Source organism: Mobula birostris, chromosome 6, assembly GCF_030028105.1.
Source record: "Mobula birostris isolate sMobBir1 chromosome 6, sMobBir1.hap1, whole genome shotgun sequence".
In the NCBI taxonomy this organism is placed as follows: domain Eukaryota; kingdom Metazoa; phylum Chordata; class Chondrichthyes; order Myliobatiformes; family Myliobatidae; genus Mobula; species Mobula birostris.
In genome coordinates, this window is record NC_092375.1 from 53,182,372 (window position 1) to 53,201,631 (window position 19,260).

At 41.7% G+C, this 19,260-nt stretch overlaps 1 pseudogene; it reads left to right on the forward strand.

Moving 5' to 3' along the window:
* LOC140198685 (eukaryotic translation initiation factor 4E transporter-like) overlaps nt 1-2,008 on the forward strand; it is an 88,302-nt pseudogene extending 86,294 nt beyond the window's left edge.
* Nucleotides 2,009-19,260: the final 17,252 nt, after the last annotated feature.

Sequence of the window (19,260 nt, forward strand, 5' to 3'; positions counted from 1 at the left end):
CATGGAAACGCTGCGAGAAATCAGAGTACCCGGGCCGGCTGGTGGCGCAATGACATCGGTGCCGGACCCGGGAGCGGAGGTTCCTGGGTTCGAAACCAGTTGGGTCCGTTCCTGAGTATGCTTTCCATCCGTGCCAGGTTGAGTGTCAAGATCACAACTCAGCTTCGTAAAATAAAGGGAAAAATACTGCGAAAATGTCTGTGTGAGGAGTGGCGCGCCACGCAGTCTCTCTCTCACTCCGCGCCTTGTAAAAGCCATGAAAAAGACATCATCACAGACGGACGCACACGCAAACGCCAAAACAAAAACAAATCAGAGTACCCATATGCAAAGCAGAGACTAGCATGTCTTTTGGAAAACTATGACAGAATGGAGAAGAGGAGAAACTTCTTTAGTTACAGAGTGATGACTCTGTGGAATTAGAACATAGAAAAATCTATAGCACACTATAGGTCCTTTGGCCCACAATGTTGTGCTGACCATGTTCACCACTAGGATTTGTGGAGGCTAAGTCTTTATGTATATTTAAGGTTGAGGCTGATAGATTCAAGATTGGTCAGGGCATGAAGGGATATGGGGAGGAGATAAGAGATTGGAGCTGAGGAAAAAATTGGATCAGCCATGGTGAAACACAGAGCCAATTTGATGGGCCAAATGGCCTAATTATGCTCCTATATCTTATCTTATCTTGTATCCCAGTTTCGGCAGGAGTTTGCCTCTGGATAGAATAAAGAAGGAATATACTTCAGATTTGGAGAGAGCAGCTTGGATGCAAAGAATTGCAGGTCCATGAGAGAGACTAAAGGCAGAAGATCTTAATGTTGTACTCAGAGCTCAGTGCTGAAGCACTGGTGGTGGCTGTCATGTGGCCAAAACCTTCAATGATTAACTATTTGCAAGCTCATTGGAAATGAAAGAGAATGAAAATATTTCTGGGTTAGGGTGCCAGTGGAGAATTGAAAGTGGACACATGATAGCATCAAGAACCTTTGATCCGCATGGCTGAGACAAAGACGTATGACAAAGAAACTAGAAAAGGCAGGAAGCGAGACTACAAGAAAAATCTCTGTAGGAGAGAGTTTGGTGGTGGCAAACGCATTTTTGGTGAGTGGAGGCGATGTGATTCCCATACTGAAGAGGAACCAGAATGGTTATCTGGTGGGCCCGTCAGTCAATCAGAAACAATAGAGCGGACAGGCTTTGATGTAAAAGTGCTAATGGAGGATCCAAGGCAGGCAAAGAGGATGAGGAAGCAATCAGAAACCCTTAAAGAAGGTGCATGATGCCATGGCACTGCCGAAGCAGAGGTACCTACTGTTTTTGCATCAGAAACTGAGCTAGAGCTTCCCCAGGAAACAGTCCTGCTTGAACCGTCATTGGGGAACTCTAACTTCAATGAGTTCTTCAACATGGAGAAAAGTGTATCTGGACTAACTTTGATGTTTGAAGAGATGCTTGGTAAAGGAGCAGTGTCATCCAACCAGTTCAATCAATGGTTTTCAAGTAACTTAACTCGACCAGGTAGCCACTCCAGTACTGTGCAGTCTACCCAACATGAAGAACTTGAGAGACTTGCTTGTCTGGAGCAGAGGGTTCTGTCTCCTGTTTCACAACTTGTTCTCATTCCATCACAAGAAGATAATGAGATCAATAAAAAGGTTCATATTTTAGAGATACTGTGAAAAGGAAATGTGAATGTGAAATCACTGCTGTTCAGTCTCATGGCCAAGAAGGAGAAACTGAAGGAGAGTTCATAGACTGGAATGGTTTTGTTTTTTTGAGAGATGGAAGCAGAACTGTAAGGAATCAAAATGGAACTGAGAGAAAGCTTGCCACCCCATTCATGGCAGAACATTTGGAACAAACTGCATGATATGGTTCCAAACAAATGCCAAAAAAAAGACTCTGATATATGACTGATTTCAATAAACTCATTAACAGTATAAAGGCAAGTGGAACCTTGCCTTGCAATCAATCCCCCCTGAAATTCTACCACCCCCTGCAGTGAGGCCTCCATCCCTAGATATTCTTGGTGACCTGCTTGGCAGTCAGAATCATTATATGCCAGTCCTTAATCAGCAAGGTCATTTGTCTCCCATCACCTATGCTTTCTGAGATGCCCCTACTGGTAATGCAGTATCCAAGCCAATATCTATATATACACTACCCAGAGATAAAATGACTTTGGATTGTTTCCCAGTTTGTTGGTACCCTAACAGTAACAGTTGGCCTCCAGACTGATTCTCTAGTTTAGTGACTAATCCTCTGTCATAAGGGGGTCGTTAGGAGCAGACCCAAATGCAAGACACAGACACTGAAGTACTAGGAACAGGACTTGACTAGAGAGCTGGGACAAGAACACAGACTTGGGCTAGGACATTGGCTAGGCAAGCGGGACAAGGACAAGGAACTGGGAACTAGGATCCTTGGCTTGGAATCTGAGCCAGAGACTGGACAAGCACCCAGAACCTGGGTCTTGACTCGGGCTCGGACCCCGAAACTAGGCAGGGACATGATGTGGCTACAGGACTGGACATGGCTTGGGTTCTTCGAGGCGAGGACATGACGAAGCTTGGGTTCCTCGAGGCGAAGACATGACGAGGCTTGGGTTCCTCGAGGCGAGGACATGACGAGGCTTGGGTTCCTCGAGGTGAGGACATGATGAGGCTTGGGTTCCTTGAGGCAAGGACATGATGATGCTTGGGTTCCTCGAGGCAAGGACATGATGAGGCTTGGGTTCGGACTCCGAGCCAGAGGCTGGACAAGGACCCAGAACCTGGGTCTTGACTCAGGCTCGGACTCCGGAACTAGGCGAAGACGACATGGTCTTGGGAGAAAGGACTAGGCAAGGCTACAGGACAGAATGAGAGACTCCTGGGCAAGATGAGGGAACTCCAGCGCAGGATGAGAACACAAAGCCTTGACTTGGTACTCAGGAACAGCCAAGCCTTGGACTTGGGATGACAGAAACCTCAGAATCATGGATTTGGGACAACAGGAACGCAGAACACAGAGCCTTGGTCTCGAGCACAGGAACACGGAGCCTTGGACTTGAGAGACAGGAACATGGAACACAGAGCCAGGACCCCTCCTTGAGAACAGGACATAGGGCCAGGACTCATACACAGAATGCTGAACACGATGAGATGATTCCCAACATTAGGTAGCGGCAAACAGCCAGACCTACCTAGCAAAGGCATAGACATAGAGACAGTTTCAACTCAACAATAGACAGTTCCTTATCTTGACACAGCAAGGCTCCAGTCTCGCTCCGGTGGTTGAACGTGACCAGGCTGCAGGCAAGGCTTCAGGCAGAGGCTTCAGGAGGAAGGTGAGGAGGAAGGTGAAGAGGAAGGGAAGGGAACAGTCCAGAAAATGAAGCTGAACCTGGGAGCTATTTACGTAGCCAGCCCAAAATCAGAATCATGTGCCTCAATTAAGGTACACAACAGGACAAGGGAAAACCAGAAAACCTGGAATACAGATCGATGGACCGGACCGTGAACCGGAATGCGGACTTCACAGATGGGACCATGACACCCTCAGCACACGGGGCAGAATAATCCCCAGGGTTATGCCTGGGAACAGAGGCAGTCTACCCTCTTTCCTTAGTTTAGAAAAAGAATTATTTTTGTTGTTGGTTGAATTTGATGATTATTCCATTTAATGTTAATAGTTCAACATCTAGTCTGTATATGGGAAGGGGGAGAAACCTTTAAAATATAAGGGGGTATGTTACATATTCATGAAAATTTTGATTCTTCCCTTTGTGTTACGTGTCGAACGTAATATGAGAGGGCATTCTATGTAGGTGACTTACAAGCAAAATAAACAGCAGCACATTTGTTCCTCACGTCTCCATCTCTCATGTGTATTATTCACAGCCACCCGGCTTCCTCTACTAACAAAACAACCACCAAGCAATTTTAGGCGTAATTTTGAATTGCTAAATACCATTACATTACTTGAAAGCTGAAGTGGTTCTGTTTTATTCTATTTTCACAGGTACCTCTTTCCAACTCATTCTGTTACACACTTTTCATCCATTACAGAAGACCTTAACTTCACTGATTGGCAGTTCAGAAAGATCGGCACATTTAGGTAATTAATAATAAATTTCTACCTCTCATAGCTTTATAGCATTTAAAATGATAAATAATAAATCTCATCTGCAGTGAATTGTCTGTTTGGAAGAAGTGCAAATGCACTTAAGAGGAAGCTGAAAAATCAAATGAAGGCAAAGAGAATTGAAGGTTATGCTGATAGATTTAAGTGAAGAAAGAAAGAACAAGATTCTGGCAGGAACTTGTTGTGTTGAGTGGCCTGCTTCAAACAGAATCTCTTAGTTTTCTCTTCACTGTTGCATAAGAAAAGGTCACAGTGACTTACCGTTCAAAGCAGTCAGAAGACATTTGATTCCTTCTTGCCTGACTTGACCTAGGGTACAGGGTTCCATTAATGCATGGTCCCACAGACTGTATGCATGCTGTTTTGTGAGTGCTGCAGACAAACTCTGAGCTGTCCCACAACTGAATAGGTTTCATCCCCCCAGGGTTCAGGTGCTGTGTCGAGAAGGAGTAAATCACTATGACTTCTCAACACACGTATGGAATCATGCTGATGGACCAGGCAGAGGCATTTCTACCAGCCTACCCATTCTCTGCTGATGATGTGACTGATGACTCCAGTGTTCAACTCGTAAGAATATTTGCACAGTATGATACACAGGATGTGCTAGCGCTGACCAACAGTGCTGATACACAGGATGTGCTAACGCTGACCAACAGTGGGCTGACCAAATGTTTCTCTTGCCTGGGCTGCCCTGGGAAAGCCCAGTAGTAACAGTGCAGCTATCAGAGTGTGGTGGTCTGCTTCAGAATGTGCACACTCACAACCATAAGGTCAATAGACTCTGCACCCACTGAAGAACAAGAGGGTGACAGCCATATGGAGGAAGATGATAGGTAGAGGCAAACTTCACAGCTCCTATCTATAAAAAAAGGCATATTTTTCTGGTAATAAAATAAAATGCAAGTCCTAGCCTAACAGTTCCAATCATTATCTTGCTTCTCCTACTTCCCCCACTCTCCCATAATACATTTCTAAACCACGCTCAAACTAGGCATTGTAATATAAATGTATCAATTCAAACTGTGTCACTGAATCGTGACTGAAGGACAGCTGTAGTTGGGAACTGAATGTCTGAGGTTACACATTATTTTGGAGGGATAGGAAGGGAGGCAGAGGGGGTGGTGTGGCCCTGCTGGTAAAGCATGGCATCAAATTAGTAGAAAGATGTGATATAGGATTGGAAGATGTTGAATCCTTGTGGGTTGAGTTAAGAAACTGCAAGGGTAGAAGGACCCTGATGGCAGTTATATACGGGCCTCCCAACTGTAGCTGGGATGTGGACCACAGATTAAAACGGGAATTAGAAAAGGTGTGTCAAAAGGGCAATGTTATGATAGTCATGGGAAATTTCAACATGCAGGTCGATTGGGGAAATCAGGTTGGCAATGGATCTCAAGAGAGTGAGTTTGTTGAATGCCTACAAGATGGCTTTTTACAGCAGTTTGCCATTGAGCCTACTAGGGGAACAGCTGTATTGGAATGGGTGTTATGTAATGAAACGGAGATGATTAAGGAGCTTAATGCAAAAGAAACCTTAGGAGGCAGTGATCACAATGTGATTGAGTTCAACTTGAAATTTGATAGAGAGAAAGTAAAGTCTGACATAGTAGTATTTCAGTGAAGTAAAGAAATAATGACAGTGGTATGAGATGGGAGTTGGCCAAAGTAAGTTGGAAGGAGACACTGGCAGGGATAACAGCAGAGCAACCACAGCGTGCATTTCTGAGAAAAATGAGGAAGGTGCAGGGTAGATGTATTCCAAAAACAAAAAAACACTCAAATGGCAAAATAGTATAACCGTGGTTGACAAGGGCAGTCAAAGTTATTGTAAAAGCAAAAGAGAGGCCATGCAACAAAACAAAAATTAGTGGGAAGACAGGGAATTAGGAAGTTTCTAAAAACCTACAGAGCGCAACTGAAAGAAACATTAGGTGGGAACAGATAAAGTGAATGCAAGCCAGCAAACAATAGCAAGGTGACCAGCAAAAGATTTTTCAAGTATGTAAAAAATAAAAGAGAGATGAGAGTGGATATAGAACTGCTAGAAAATGAGGCTGGAGAAATAATAATGGGGGACAAGGAGATGGCAGATGGACTAAATGAGTATTTTGCATCTCCGTCTTTGCAGTGGAAGGCAATAGCAGTGTGCCAGATGTTCAAGAGTGTGAGGGAAGAGAAGTGGGTGCAGTTACTACTACAAGGGAGAAGGTGCTTAAAAAGCTGCAAGACCTAAAGGTACATTAGTCACCCTGAGCAGATGAACTGCACCCTAGGGTTCTGAAAGAGGTAACATTAGAGATTGTGTTGGCATTAGAGATGATCTTTCAAAAATCATTGGACTTTGGCATGGTGCCAGAGGACTGGAAAATTGCGAATGTCACTCCACTCTTTAAGAAAGAAGGAAGACAGCAGAAAGGAAATTATAGACCATTTAGCCTGACCTCAGTGGTTGAGAAGATGTTGGTGTCAATTGTTAAGGATGAGGTTATGGAGTACTTGGTAACACAGCACAAGATAGGACAAAGGCAGCATGGTTTGCTTATAGAAAAATCTTACCTGACGAACCTGTTGGGGAGATCACAAATAGGATAGATGAAGGGGATGCAGTGGATGTTGTATATTTGGACTTTCAAAATGCCTTTGATAAGATGCCACACATGAGGCTGCTTACCAAGTTAAGAGCCCATGGCATTACAGGAAAATTACTGGCATGGTTAGAGTATTGGCTGATTGATAGGAGGCACCGAGTGGGAATAAAAGGATCCTTTTCTGGTTGGCTGCCAGTGACTAGTGGTGTTCTGTAGGATCCGTGTTGGGACGGCTTCTTTTTATGCTGTATATCAATGACTTTGATGATGGAATAGCTGGCTTTGATGCCAGGTTTTCAGATGATAGGAAGATTGGTGCAGGGGTAGCTAGTGTTGAGGAAACAAGTAGGCTGCAGAAAGACTTAGACAGATAAGGAGAATGGGCAAGAAATTGACAAATGAAATAGAATGTTGGAAAATGCATGGTCATGCACTTTGGTAGAAGAAATAAATGTGAAGACTATTTTCTAAGTGGGGAGAAAATCCAAAATTCTGAGTTGCAAAGGAATTTGGGAGACCTTGTGCAGAACACCCTAAAGGTTAACTTGTATGTTGAGTCGGTGAGGAAGGCAAATGCAATGTTAGCATTCATTTCAAGAAGTCTAGAATGCAAGAGCAGGGATGTGATTCTGAGGCTTTATAAGGCACTGGTGAGGCCTCACCTTGAATATAGAGAACTGTTTTGGGCTCTTCATCTATGAAAAGATGTGCTGACATTGGAGTGGCTTCAGTGGAGGTTCGCAAGGATGATTCCAGGAATGAAAGGGTTATCTGATGTGGAACACTTGAAAGCTCTGGGCCTATACTCACTGGAATTTAGAAGGATGAAAGCGGATCTGATTGAAACCTTTCGAAAGCTGAAAGACCTAGACAGAGTAAACGTGGAAAGGGTGTTTCCCATGGTGAAGGAATCTAGGACAAGAGGGCACAGCCTCAGGATAGAAGGGCATCCATTTAAAACAGAGAGGCAGAGAAATTTCTTTAGCCAGGGGCTGGTGAATTTGTGGAGTTTATTACCACAGGCATCTGTGGAGGCCAGGTCTTTGCTTATATTTAATGTGGAGCTTGATAGGTTCTTGATTGGACATGACATCAAAGGTTACGGAGAGAAGGCTGCGGATTGGAACAGAGGAGGGAAAATAGGATCAGCCATGACTGAATGGCAGAACTGACTCAATGGGCTAACCTGCCTAATTCTGCTCCTATGTCTCATGGTCTTATGGTCTCAACAAATTATATTGCATAAAAATAGCAACTGAACAAACTTTGACATGCCTAAAGTTTGTGTTTTTTTTTCAGCCCTGATGCACCAACACAGTACCCATGACTTCTCTGAGTTGCCCTAACTAACCTAGATGTGAGAGATGAAGCTATAAATTTATGCTTGAAGTTCCTTTTTTCTGGATCGTAGAACTTTAGCTGGAGCATTGCCTGCTCCTAAAAACGTGCTTTTTTTTTGTCAGAGATAGTCAGATTTTGTAGTTTGGAGTAAGACAACGATGGACACTTGTCAAGGACAGAGCCACAGCTGATGAGTTATTTGAAGTGTGCTATGTCATGGGTGCCCTCTTGTGCTTGACATGTTTGTTCTCTTCTTGATCCTCCAGCAAAGTAGGCCTTGGATACTTGAACCCGAGGTGGCCTTGGCAGTGATGAGAATGTCTATACATGCTATTGTTTTCATGCAGTCTGGACTTCCTGCACTCCAGCAGGTCATCATTTGTGCTTGGTCAGGAACAGGCAGCAGGTTAAAGCAGATGAAGGGAGAGCCCAACACCCCTAACCAGCCACCCACCGACCAGCTCAATCACGTTTACTACCTATGGATCCCACAGTGGCCTCGCCAGCAATGGAACACAGAGAACTGGAATGGAAGAAGTTATCCTTAACTGACGAAGGGTCTCAGTCCGAAACGTCGACTGTACCTCTTCCTATAGATACTGTCTGGCCTGCTGTGTTCTACCAGAATTTTGTGTGTGTTGCTTGAATTTCCAGCATCTGCAGATTTTCTCGTGGTTGCATCTTCAAAATCAATTGAATGATCCCTTCTTTAGAATGAGACCGTCTTTCAGGACTGGGAAGGAAGGGGGAAGATGCCAGAATAAAAAGGTGGGAGGAGTGGAAGAAGGGCAGACAGAAGGTGATAAATGAAACAAGAGGTATGAAAAGGTAAAGGGCTAAAGATGAAGGAATCTGATAGCAGAGCAGAGTGGACCATAGGAGAAAGGGAAGGAGGAGGGACACTAGGCAGAGGTGATAAGTAGGTGAGATGAGGTAAGAGGCCAGATTGGGGAATAGAGGATAAAGGGAGGGGGAGGGATTTTTTTATCAGAAGGAGAAATTGATATTCATCCCTACCCACCTGGTTTTACCTATCAGCTTCTAGCTATCCTTCTTCCCCACCACTCACCTTTTTATTTTGGCATCTTCTCCCTTCCTTTCCAGTCCTGGTCTGGTTCTGAAATAGAATCTCAGTCCCAAATGTCGACTGTTTGTTCATTCCATGGATGCTGTCTCACCTACTGAGTGCCTCCAGCATTTTGTGGGCGTTTCTTTGGATTTCCAGCATCTGCAGAATCTCTTCTGTTTAAGATCACATTGCTTTCTATCATACCTTTTGGTGGTATCTGCTGCTTCCTTAACTAAAGAGATCAACACTGGCTTTTTAAAACCGTTACCTGTTATCCTTGTTGTTTGTTTGAAGAATACTCTCAAGTATATGGCCTAAGTTTATAAATTGTATTTATGTGGGGATACCAGAGGAAGTAACCTTCCAATTTGCTTAATTAATATCAGAATGGCAATGAATACTTGACTTATTAGAAGAAAGTCACTGGGCAGTAGCAATGCTGTCAGTCCATGAGTAAAAGACAGTATGCTTGTGTCATTACTGCAAAACTAAAAAGCAAACTTGTGACTAGGAAACAGTACATTTTCAAACTGGAAGCACCACACTCATACTGCCCTTCACAATTGTTGGGAGTTTGCCAAAGAGGACAAGGACTGATTCAATTTAGATACATTGGATTTCTCTCCATTTTGTCAGTAAAACATTTGATTTCTTTTACTGCTCCTCTGTTCCCCTGCACTACTACAGTATCCACTCTGGAGTCAGAAAGGTTCCTACCATGTCCATTCCAGCAATTTTACCATTAGGCTGCCCAAAACTGCCTAATTATTTCCAGGAATGGTTCCCTTTAAAACTCCAGTTTAACAGGCATGTGTGGAATTTGCATGTGTTATAAGCAGAATTTACAGTATGTCATATATCATAGAGAAACAAAAGACGGCAGATGTTTGGAAGCTGGAATAAAGAAACAACTTGCTGGAAAAATTAAATATTATACATCCCATAAACTGCTGCTAAAATCAAATCTATTTAAAAATCCTGATTAAGTATTCGAAGTTGCAAACTGCAGCCATTGCCAATCACAGGAGAAATAAGGCAGGAATAAAAGGCAAGATTTTAAATAAAGTTTCTTTCCTTTGGTTTAGTGGTGGATAAAAAGTATGGCCTGTAAGATCTCTAAAATGAAAGTTAGAGTACATAAGAGATGCAAATTATCTAACTAAATATTCTTTGACAAGCAATAAACAGAATTAAAGCTGGGAGCTGTGGAACATAGATCATAATCCTTGGTCCTGCGTGTCATTATTAGGAGCTGCAGACTGAACACGTCATAGTTCAAAATGCAAGAAGCTTTCTTTTTGATGGTATGATGTACCACATACGAGCCAGGATGAGAAATGTGTTAGATGCATGTGAAGCTAACAGATTATCTGGAATATTCTGTTGATTTTCAAACTTTATGACTTAGAGTAAATGAAGAATTAACCTTCACTCATTTCAATACATGTTTCTCTTTTCACACTTAAAGCTAGTTAATATCCTTTGTTTTGAACCCAATAAAAATTTTACAGATTAGGGGTGAGGTTGGTCTTTAGTGGCAATGAAAACCAGTAAGTGGACAATCAATTTTACATTCCATCCAGTGTTCCTTGTACTGCCAAAACCAATTCAACCCCCTTTATTTTCAAAGGAAATGTAATTTTGTTTTAAATTTATTTACGGGATGTGGGCATCACCAGCTAAGCCAGCATTTATTGTCCATCCCCAGTTGCCCTTGAGAAGGTGGTGATGAGCTGCCTTCTTGAACCGTTGCAGTCCCTGAGGTGTAGGTACACCCACAGTGCTGTGAGGGAGGGAATTCCATGATTTGGACCCAGCGACAATGAAGGAACAGTAAGCAAACCACACAAAATGCTGAAGGAACTCAGCAGGCCAGGAAACATCTATGGAAAAAGTGCATAGGTGCTGCCTAGCCTGCTGAGTTCCTCCAGCATCTTTTTTGTGTTGCTTGTAACTTCCAGCATCTGCAGACTTTCTCTTGTTAATGAAGGGACAGCGATATGTTTCCAAGTCAGGATGGTGAGTGACTTGGAGGGAGATTTCCAACTGGTGGTGTTCCCAGCTATCTGCTGTTCTCGTCCTTCTAGATAGTAGTGGTCGCGGGTCTGGAAGGTGCTGCCTTAGAAGCTTTGGTGTGTTATGGCAGTGCATCTTGTAGATAGTACACACAGCTGCAACTGTTAGCCAACCTTTATAAATGTTTGTAATTTATAAATGCCTTACTCTTTATAAATATTACTATATAATTTGCTATTTTTATGGTTGAATGTTACTTTCAAAAAATCATAACTCTTATGCATAAAATATGATTTAAAAAAGGATATTATTTTACAAATTTTTCTAACCTTGTTTTGTCAACCAAGAGGCCATCATGTGAGATAAGAATGTACAAAAGCTTACTGTCATTATCTTGTCCCAGTTATACAGATGTTAACCTAATTATCTCTAATGGATTAACAGCTGTAACAAAGTAGCAAAATTTGTTTAAATTTCACAGTAGTAAATATTTGTATATATTTTGTTATGAGTAATAATAAGATAACAATATATTGTAGAATATAATTATAATTATGTTCTTAAAGATGCCTACCATGAGATTGAAATTCCATGTTGGAACTTACCTGACATGGAATCCTTAGAGGGACTGACAATTCCTGAGCAAATACTGGTGAAGTGTACAGGCAGACCTTTGGTCTATTTTAAATAGAATGAAAATCTATCTTTTCATAAATGGTTGTCTAGAGACAGACTTCTAGCTGCTGCATTATTTAGCTTGGAGAGCAATTAGTTAACATTATTTGAAATATTGAATAAAAGATTTTGGGAAGATTTTCAGGACACTCAACATGGGCACTAGGTTGGCAGACTCAAGGTTAACATCTAACTAATGGATATCTGCTGACAGGTAATCAAGTTAGACCATAAGACATAGGAGCAGATTTAGGATATTCAGCCCATTGAGTCTGCTCCACTATTCCATCATGGCTGAACCCGGATCCCACTCAACTCCAAACACTTGCCTCCTCACCAAATTGTTGATGCCCTGACTGATCAGGAAACGATCAATTTCCATCTTAAATATATGCACAGATTTGGCCTACGCCACAGTATGTGACAGAACGTTCCACAGATCTACTATTTTCTGGCTAAAAAAAATTCCTCCTTATCTCTGTCCTCAGAGTTGTCCCTCAGTTTTGAGGCTGTGCCCTTTAGTTAGGGATACCCCCACCGTAGGAAACATCTTCTCCACATCCACCCTATCTAGTTCTTTCAACATTTGGTAGGTTTCAATTAGACCCACTTGCTTTCTTCTAAGTTCCAGTGAGTATAGGCCCAAAGCTGCCAAATTCTCCTCAAATGTTAACCCCTTCATTCCCAGAATCATTCTCGTGAATCTCCTCTGGACTCTCTCCAATGGCAATACATCATTTCTGAGATATGGGGACCAAAACAGTTGACAATACTTCAAGTGCAGCCTGACTAGTGTCTTATAAAGCCTCAGCATTATCTCCTTGCTTTTATATTCCATTCCTCCTGAAATGAATGCCAACATTGCATTTGCCTTCTTTACCACAGACTCAACCTTCTGGGAGTCTTTCACGAGGACTCCTAAGTCCCTCTGCACCTCTGATGATTGAAACTTCTCCACATTTAAATAATAATCTGCCCTATTGTTCCTTTTACCAAAATGCATTATCATATATTTCCCAACACTGTATTCCATCTGCAACTTCTTTGCCCATTCTTCCAATTGTCTAAGTCAGGCTGAAATCGCATTGCTTCCTCAGCACAACCTAGTCCTCTACCTATCTTTGTATCATCTGTAAACTTTGCCAATAAGCCATCAATTCCATTATCTAAATCACTGACAAACAATGTGAAAAGCAACTGTTCAAATACTGACCCCTGAGGAACACAACTAGACACTGGCAGCCAAGCAAAAAAGTCCCCCTTTTTTCCTACTCACTGCCTCCATGCCAGTGTCTTTCATGTAACGCCATAGGATTTTATCTTGTTATTTTACCCTGTGATGTCATCCATCTGACCCAGGTAACTCATCCACCTGGCCCAGGTGACCCAACCACCGAAAGACCTTTAAGTTTGCCTAGCACTTCTTGCTTTGTAGTAGCAATGGCACTCACTCCTGCTCCCTGACACTCACGGACCTCTGGAACACTGCTAGTGTCTTCCACAGTGAAGACAGATGCAAAGTACCCCTGAAGTTCATCTGCCACTTCTTTGTCCCCCCATTGCTATCTCACCAGCATCACCTTCTAGTGGTCCAATATCAACCCTCACCTCCCTTTTACTCCTTATATAACTGAAAAAATTTTTGGTATCCTGCCCTCATATTTTATCTTTTACCTTTTTAGAGCTTTTTTAGCTGTCTTTTGTTGGATTTTAAAAGTTTCCCGATCATCCAACCCCACTCAATTTTTCTACCTTTTATGTCCTTTCCTTGGCTTTTATGCAGTCCTTAACTTCACTTGTCAGCCACAGTTGCCTATCTCTGCCATTTGAGAACAACTTCTTCTGTGGGACTTATCTATCCTGCTCCTTGTGAACTATTCCCAGAAACTTCAGCCATCTCTGCTCTGCTGTCATCCCCTCCAGTATCCTCTTCCAATCCACCTTTCTCATGCCTCTGTAATTCCCTTTATTCCATTGCAATACTGATACATGTAATTTATGCTTCTCCCTCTGAAATTGCAGTATGAATTCAATCACATTATGATCACTGCCTCCTAAGGGTTCCTTTATGTTAAGTTCCCTAATAAGATTTGGGTTATTACCCAACACCCAATCTAAGATTGCCTTTCCCCGAGTAGGCTCAAGAACAAGCTACTCTAAAAAGCCATCTCAAAGGTATTCAACAAATTCCCTCTCTTGTGATTTGACACCAACTTGATTTTCCCAATCCCCTTGCATATTGACGTCCCCCATTACAATTGTGTCATTACCCTTATTACAGGCATTTTCCAGCTCCCTTTACAATCTCAACCCCACATCTTGACTACTCTTTGGAGGCCTACATGTGATTCCTATAATGTTTTTTTTACCCTTGCAATTTCTTGACTCCACCCACAAGTTGTGTCCCAGTCAGCATTTGAAAGATGCTGTCAAATTGCTCACATAAACGGATGAGTCATAGTAGATTAACAGACTGAGATAAATTTGAGAAGCTCACAGTATGTCCCCACACCAGCGATCAGAATCAGAATCAAAATCAGGTTTAAATTGGCAGGTGTCATGAAATCTGTTGTTTTGCAGCAACAGTTACATAATAAAAAAAACTATAAATTACAATAACAAGGATATATAAAAAAAGAAAATTAAATTAAATATATAGTGCAAAAAGAAATGGGCAAAAACACTGAGGTAGTGTTCATGGGTTTATTGACCATTCAGAAAACTGATGGCAGAGGGGAAGAAGCTCTTCCTGAACACTGAGTGTGTGTCTTCAGGCTCCTGCACATTCTCCTTGCTTGAAGGTAACAATGAGAAGATGGAGGTAGGTGATGGGGATCTCTAATGATGGATGCCACCTTTTCGAGACTATCACTTTATCATCAAGCTGGTGGCAGGCTCTCAGGGCCATAGTAATGTCCAGGAGATTTTTCACAATGTGAAAGATGGTGAGACATCACATCAAAGAGTAAATTTACCCTTAGAGGACTTTTGCATGACCTTCAGGAGTTCTTCCATTGTGGGTTTAATACAATTAATTAGCAGAGCATCACAGCTGGCTGATTACCCAGTACGCTCCAAGCCCTACACTTTAAATCCACACTGTTGGGCTCTGATATACGCCAATCACTAAAGTGTTGGCAGTGCCAGCCATGTGCCATGGTGGTCAAACTGGAAGACTTCTCAATTTACCAAATGGACTGAACTGCAGATTTGGAAAAGCCAAAAGGTGGAGGTGTGTGTTTCATGATAAACTCTCAGTGGTGCTCTGATGTGGCAGTTTTGTCAAACTCGTGTTCTCCTGAGTGGGAACACCTAGTGGTGAAATGTCATTGGTTCTATTTACCTAGGAAGTTTTCCTCCATAATCTAGTTTGCAGTTTACATACAACCAGCAGCCAACTATAATCAAATGCTTGAGATACTGCATAATGCCCTCTCCAAACAAGAAACAGTCCATCCGACACATTTCAAATCAGAGTTAGGGGCTTCAACCAGGCTTGTTGAAGAAAATCCTGCCCAATTACCATCAGCATTTACCCTGTAGCACATGCGGTACCAACACAACATGCAGGAACAATCACAAACACCCACTTCCCCCAATGATTCTCTGATTTAATTCACTGTGGCCAACATGCGAGCAGCTTTCAGGAGGATGAACTGATGAAAAGCATCCAACCCAAATGGGGTACTTGGTCAAGTACTAAAGTCCTGTGTTGATCAACTGGCTGGAATGTTCACTGAAACCTTTAACCTCTCCCTTTGGCAGTGTGTTGTACCCACCTGCTTCAATTGTACAGTTGGTCAAGAAAAGCAAGGTAATCTGCCACTATGACTATCATCCACAGTGATGAAGTGTTTTGAGAGGTTTGAGAGGCCCCATCATTGAAATGCTCCCACAGCCAATGGAGTAACTTTCAAGGACTCTTTATCTCATGTTCTCGATATTTATTGCTTTTTTTTGTGTATTTGCAGTTTGTTGTTTTCTGCACTCCCAATGGGTGGTCTTTCATTGATTTTGCTATGGTTATTATTCTATAGATTCATTGAGTATGTACACAAGAAAATGAATCTCAGAGTTGAATATGGTGATATATATGAACTTTAATAATAAATTTACTTTGAACTTTGAGTCATAGATACATAGAGCATGAAAATAGGCCATTTGACCCACCATTGACTTATCAGTGGACACTTAGTCTTATTAATTCCATCTTCCAGCACTTGTCCCTTACCATTCCATGCCTAGCTGGTTCAAGTACTTATTTAGATTAGATTAGATTAGATTATGAGGACACGCAGTTCTCTTTTATTGTCATTTAGTAATGCATGCATTAAGAAATGATACAATTTGTTCCTCCAGAATGATAACACAGAAACACAAGACAAACCAAGATTTTAAAAAAACTGACATAATTATAATCATAATTATTAACCACATAATTATAACATATAGTTACAACAGTGCAAAGCAATACCGTAATTTGATGAAGAACAGACCATGGACACAGTAAAAAAAAGTCTCAAAGTCTCTCGGAAGTCCCATCATCTCATGCAGATTGTTGAAGGGAGAAACTCTTCCTGCCATGAGCTTCCGGCGCCACAAACTTGCCGATGCAGCATCCTGGAAGCACCCCACCACAGTCCGACTCTGAGTCCGTCCGAAAACTTCGAGCCTCCGACCAGCCCTCCAACACGGAGCACCGAGCACCATCTTTGCTGAGCACTTCGACCCCAGCCCTGGCAACAGGCAATAGGCAAAGCCGAGGATTTGGGGCCTTCTTCTCCGGAGATTCTTGATCGCACAGTAGCAGCGGCAGCGAAGCAGGCATTTGAGAAGTTTCTCCAGATGTTCCTCCGTGCTTCTCACGTCGGTCTCCATCAAATTAGGATTGTGCATGGCCCCTATTTAACAAATACGGTATCAATTCGGAGCAGCCGCGCGTGCTGCGTCGTGTCACCATCTTCTCCTCCCCTCAGTTAGACATCTGTCAGTGACTCTGCTTTCATCATTATTTCTGACAGAGCTTCCCAGGAACTCTTAACTGTCTGGGCAAGAAAGATTCTAACCTGTATCCCTTTTAAATTTTCTACCCCTTATTCTAAATCAATGCCTCTACCTTTATCTACCTCTGATAAAAGAAAAGTTTTTTGTAGTGTATCTTACCTATACCTCTTGTAATTTTATACACTTTAATTATATTCCTTCTTTACTTCCTCTGCTCCAGGGATGCTAGCCTCTCCAGTTTCTTCTTATAACTGAACTGCTCCATCTCAGGCAACATCCTAGTGAATCCTCTCTGCATCTCTCCACTGCTCCCTTTTGTAGTAATTAGTCTCAATATATTTTTAGTTTCTGCCTCATCAAAAGTAGGTGTGATCCATTCAAATTTTTCAATACTCTGAATTTAAACTTTATACTTTATTGTCACCAAACAATTGGTTCTAGAACATACAATCATCGCAGCGATACTTGATTCTGCACTTCACACTCCCTGGATTACAAATATTAAATATTAAAGTTGTTAAAAATAGTTAAAATTAGTAAATATTAAAAATTTAAATTATAAATCAAAAATAGAAAATAGAAAAATGGGAAGTAAGGCAGTGCAAAAAAAACCGAGAGGCAGGTCCGGATATTTGGAGGGTACGGCCCAGATCCAGGTCAGGATCCGTTCAGCAGTTTTATCACAGTTGGAAAGAAGCTGTTCCCAAATGTGGCCGTACGAGTCTTCAAGCTCCTGAGCCTTCTCCGCGGAGGGAAGAGAGACAAAAATTGTGTTGGCTGGGTGGGTCGTGTCCTTGATTATCCTGGCAGCACTGCTTCAACAGCGTGCAGTGTAAAGTGACTCCACGGATGAAAGATTGGTTTGTGTGATGTGCTGCGCTGTGTTCACGATCTTCTGCAGCTTCTTTCGGTCTTGGACAGGACAACTTCCATATCAGGTTGTGATGCACCCTAGAAGAATGCTTTCTATGGTAACCCTAATTAACTTTAACCCTAATTAAGATTTGAATTGGAATACATGGTCTTGCAAGGTCATGTAATGGTCAGTGCAATGCTATTACAGCACCAGTGATCTGGGTTCAATTCCACTGCTGTCTCTAAGGAGTTCATACATTCTCCCCATGACCACATGGGTTTCATTGGAGAGCTCCAGTTTCCTCCCAAAGATGTATAAATTAGTAGGTTCATTAGTAATATAGGTGTAATTGGGTGGCACGGGGTCATTGGACTGGAAGGGACTGTCACCATATTGCATCTCAAACTGGTGGACAGAGCTGTACTAATTCACATTGGACTAGATTTTGACGCACACCACCAACTATTATTAATGTACAAATCAGTCAGCAATTTGTAGAAGGTAATCTATGGACTCCAGATCCTTCTACTGCAGCTTAATTTTCACCAGTAATTTTGTGAAAATTGCATCCTGTGTGACTTTCGTGAGTTATTGTATTTCTGAGGTAGTTTAATAAATGCAAACAATTAACTCTAACTTACTTGAGTTTATCAAAATAAAAAAAATACTTAATATTATTTGAATCATTTGTGACGAATGTACCCTGGTCAGTGGTTTGCTGATGAATTGAGTTGGTTGAAATACTTGTGATGCACTTCATTTGAAAAACCTGTTATTGGTTGAGGTAGGAATAGATTATTTTGGGTAAGAGTAATTTAAAATGTAATATAAAATTTAAAATTTCATTTCTTCCAACTCTGTTTAAATTTTAAAGATTCGGTCTCATTTAAAACACAATTGTCTAGCATTAAAAGTATGCATTGAGATCTTACCATGTGATTAACTCATGCCTGTCTATTGAGTTGCAGGCAGCAGAATAAAATTTGTACTATTTGCACAATGTTTACTGCAAGCAACAATTGCTAATCAATGGCAGGACACCAGAGGCCGTGAAATTGCAGGAGGACAAAGTTACCTAAATAGTGCTGGCATCTCTTTAAAATAAGGTATATTATAGCTGTAACAGGTGGTGAATTTATTTTCAACAATTAGCCTTTGGTTAATTCCTTAAGAGAGTGAGACGCACTACAGAAGAGAGGAAGAAGCCCTCTACAAATGAACACAGGACTCAGAGAAAAGGAGACCTGGAGGAGGTCAATCCTGGTAAAACGGGAGTCTGAACTGTTCCATGTTCCAAGCTTACAATGCATTTGATTCATAGTTCTCTTCCTTTGCCTGTGAAATTATTGAACACTTCATCAAATGCATGAGCTATCGATGTTTGCTCATTTAAGTCTACAGAAGTTTAAAATATACACTGAAATTATTGGAATAAGGTTGGGGCATTTTAACTGCTTTTTAGGCTCTACAAAATAATTCATATTTGTCCAGATATCTTGGAATCATTTTATTTGAGAAGACGGGTATTCATTGAGTTTGGAATAGATTATTTTAGGGATGGGTAATTTAAAATATAATAT